The sequence below is a fragment of the Gossypium hirsutum genome, chromosome A03 (genome assembly GCF_007990345.1).
Source record: "Gossypium hirsutum isolate 1008001.06 chromosome A03, Gossypium_hirsutum_v2.1, whole genome shotgun sequence".
Lineage (NCBI taxonomy): Eukaryota > Viridiplantae > Streptophyta > Magnoliopsida > Malvales > Malvaceae > Gossypium > Gossypium hirsutum.
Genome location: NC_053426.1, coordinates 43,846,018 through 43,849,893, shown reverse-complemented (window position 1 = coordinate 43,849,893; position 3,876 = coordinate 43,846,018). Strand labels below are relative to the sequence as shown.

Genomic DNA, 3,876 nt, shown 5'->3' with positions numbered 1-3,876 from the left:
GGTACTATAATAAACAAGGTAAAATGAGTATGAGAGACACATGTATGATGACATACAAATGCTATGTTTGTGGTTTAATTGAGAATATTTATTCATTAAATGAATACCATGTTATATGCTTTTGATTTTGTATAAGTGTGTAAGAGATTAAGGATGACCAAAGCTTGGAAAATAGCCTAGGTATATTCCACACAGGCAGAAACACGACCATGTGTCTCAACTGTGTATGGAACACGACTTTGGGACATGGGCGTGTGGAGCCTTAAAGCATGAAATTTTCAAGATTTTCGTAAGTTCTCAGTTTAGTCCCGAACCCTTTCTAAAGTATGTTTTGGGCTTCGTAGACTCAAATAAGGGACTATGTGTAATTGAATGAACGTTTTGAAATATGAATGAAATTTTATGGCCTGTATTTTAGTTTAATGTTTGTATACCTTATCCGGGCCTCGGGTACGGGTAAGGGGTGTTACACCCTCAGGTGGTAGTGCTGAGGGAAAGTGGGATTAATGCAAAGGGAATGTATTTCAGGGTGGTTTGAGGGTTAGGGAAGTGAGAATCTTGGGAATGGTGGTCGGAATAAGGATTAGGGAGTGGGGAGGAGGAGTTTTTGGCTAGGGTTTTGAAAGGGGGAAGAAGATGAACAGTGGTTTGTTTATATAGGGGAGGGTCACACGGCCTAGGGCCATGCCCGTGTACGTTGAGTGTGAGCCCGTATTTTTTGAATTTTTCAATTTAGGTTGTGCCCGGCTACTGTCCCACTCCCGTGTGTCTTGGGTGTGTGTGGCACACGGCCATGTCGCACGACCGTGCCTAGCTTTGTTCGCTTCTCCCACGCCCATGTGTTATGGTAGCAAGCCCGTGCATTTTGTACATAGCTAAAGGGCACGGGCGTGTCGCACGCCCGTGTCGAAGAAACAGAATCGAGACTTGTCCCTGGCACGCCCGTGGGTTTTTATTCCCACACCCGTGTGTTCTTATCAAGTTCACCCACGGCCATGTCGCACGGCCGTAGGGATTTATCGTACCCCGTGTTTTCGGGAAATCATGTCCTGCTTCAACACGGCCATATCGCACGGCCGTGTCTCTTCCCCTATTTGGCCACGGCTTTAGGCACGCCCATGTGCCTGGCCATGTGTGCTGAAAAACTTTGCAATTAAAAGATTAAGTTAAAGATTCAAAGTGTGAGAAAATAAAAATAAAAATAAAGAAATCAAAATATGTTAGTGCTTGGGTTGCCTCCCAAGAAGCGCTTATTTATAGTCTAAGCTCGACTTACCTCTCCGTTGAATGATCATGGTGGTTCGAGGAGTTCATACTCCTCATTCCTGTTGTCAATTTTAAAATAAGGTTTTAAATGGGTGTTGTTTACCTTAAAAGTGCCGAACCTGGGATGACTCACCTCCACTGTACCGAATGGAAAAATACTAAGTACCGTAAGAGGGATTTCCTCATTTGGTGTGGTACTGACAATGTGAGGATCAACGGCATCTAGTAAGACTATACCGCGGACCTGAAGTTGATTAGGAGAGGTATCGGGCTTGTTTTTGCATAGTTTCGGTTTATCATGTGTTATCGATTTGTGTTCTCGCCATTCATCTAGCTCATCTATCCGTAGTCTTCGTTCTTCATAGACGTCTTTGTTCTCTTCATGATAGTAGCGCATTGTCTCTGTTGTCTTTGTTCGAGGAAGTTCTTGCAAGGACAATTGAATATTAGTTTTATCATCGACATTTTTTATAACATTATCTTGAGTCTTAGAGGTTTTGACTGAGTCGCGTGCTTGGAGTGTTACTGAGTCGTCACCTGCACGAAGTGTTAGCTCTCCGGTGCCTACATTAATAATGGTTCTGGTAGTTGCTAAAAATGGTCATCCTAAAATTAGAGGTACCTCGTTATCCTCATCCATATCTAAGACAACGAAGTCTACTGTGTAAATAAATTTATCAATTTTAACGAGAACGTCTTCAGTAATACCCTTAGGAAATCTAATTGTTTTGTCAGCCAATTGTATGCTCATCCTAGTCTGTTTGGGTTTACCGAGACCTAGTTATTTAAACATTTTATATGGCATAACATTTATACTTGCCCCCAGATCAACTAAAGCATTATTCACAGATAGACTACCAATTAAGCAAGGAATTGTAAAACTCTCTGGATCTTTCAATTTGTTAGGTAGCTCATTCTTTAGAATAGCTGAGCAGATTGCATTGAGTTCCACATGTGATGTAGCGTCTAATTTCCTTTTATTGCTCAGAAGTTCCTTTAAGAATTTTGCTGAGTTGGGCATCTACGAAAAAACTTCAATAAAGGGTAAGTTAATATGTAATTTCTTTAAGAGTTTAACAAACTTACCAAATTGTTCTTCTATTCTGTCTTTCGTCATCGCTTTAGGATATGGCACACGAGGTTCATGATTTGTACTTACCTATTTGGGATCATTATTGTTTACCTCTTCTCGTCCTTTGTTCATTACGTTCTCTTGCTGTATTTCTGGCTCAAGTGTAATGAATCCTTCCATATCTTGAGTGCTAATTGCATTGAGGTGTTCCCTCGGATTAGGTTCAGTATTACTTGGTAGGCTACCTTGTGGTCGTTTAGAGATTAGTTTGGACAACTGGCCTATCTGAGTTTCGAGTCCTTGGATCGATGCTTGTTGATTCTTAAGTGTTGTCTCGGTATTTTGGAAACGGGTTTCTGACACTAAGATAAATTTAGAAAGCATCTCTTCAAGGTTTGGTTTTTTCTCCTGGTGATAAGGTGGCTGTTGAAAACCCTGAGGATTTTATGGCTTTGGATTTCCTTGACCTCCCCAGGAAAAATTTGGGTGGTTCCTCCAACCTGCATTAAAAGTATCACTGTATGGGTTATTTTGAGATCTAAAGTTATTACCACCCATATAGTTGACTTGTTCCTCTTCGGTTGTGGGATTGAAGGATTGATATTCTGTATGCACACCTCCTCCGCTTGAGTCACACCTCATTACTGGATGTACCTGCGTAGAACCAAGAAAACTATCAATCTTTTTATTGAGAAGTTCTACCTGATTTGAGAGCATGGTGACTGAATTGATGTTATAGACACCGGCTGTTTTCATTGGCTTTGTCCTTATAACTTGCCACTGATAGTTATTCAGTGACATCTCTTCTATAAATTCATATGCATCCTCTAGTGCTTTATTGTTGTCGGTTCCACCAGTAACTGCATCAATCATTTGTCTTGTCGAGGGATTCACACCATTGTAGAACGTTTGAACTTGCAGCCAAAGCGGTAACCCATGGTGAGGGCACCTTCTCAGTTAGTCCTTGTATCTCTCCCATGCATCGTAAAGTGTTTCTAAATCCATCTGCACAAAAGAAGAGATATCATTACGCAATTTAGCCGTTTTAGCCGACGGAAAATATTTTAGTAAAAATTTCTCGGTCATTTGTTCCCAAGTAGTGATAGACCCTCGTGGTAACGAGTTCAACCACTGTTTAACTTTGTTTCTCAGTGAAAAGGGAAATAACCGAAGACGAATGGCATCATCAGAAACGCCATTGATTTTGAATGTATAGCAAAATTCAAGAAAATTTTCCAAGTGCGTGCTAGGATCCTCATCCTGCAAACCATCAAACTGAACAAACTGTTGTATCATCTAAATTGTGTTAGGTTTTAGTTCGAAATTATTCGCAGCAATAGCAGGTCTAACTATAATAGACTTAGTTCCTGTTAAAGAAGGTTTAGCATAATCATACATAGTACGTGGAGCAGGATTTTGATTAGCTGCAATTGCAGGAGGTAGCTGGTCGCCTGGGTTTTCAGCCATCTCGTCGGTTGGGGTTTGAGTATCGTCTTCTCGCTTGTTCTCCGTGTACCGTAAACTACGCCTTATTTCTC

General features: G+C 40.9%; 1 non-coding gene across 1 annotated transcript; it reads left to right on the top strand.

The window, feature by feature from the left end:
* Positions 1–3,269: 3,269 nt before the first annotated feature.
* Positions 3,270–3,376, top strand: LOC121225744 (small nucleolar RNA R71). Its single transcript, XR_005923618.1, has one exon. It is a non-coding gene; the product is annotated as a small nucleolar RNA R71 (small nucleolar RNA).
* The last annotated feature ends 500 nt before the right edge of the window (positions 3,377–3,876 follow it).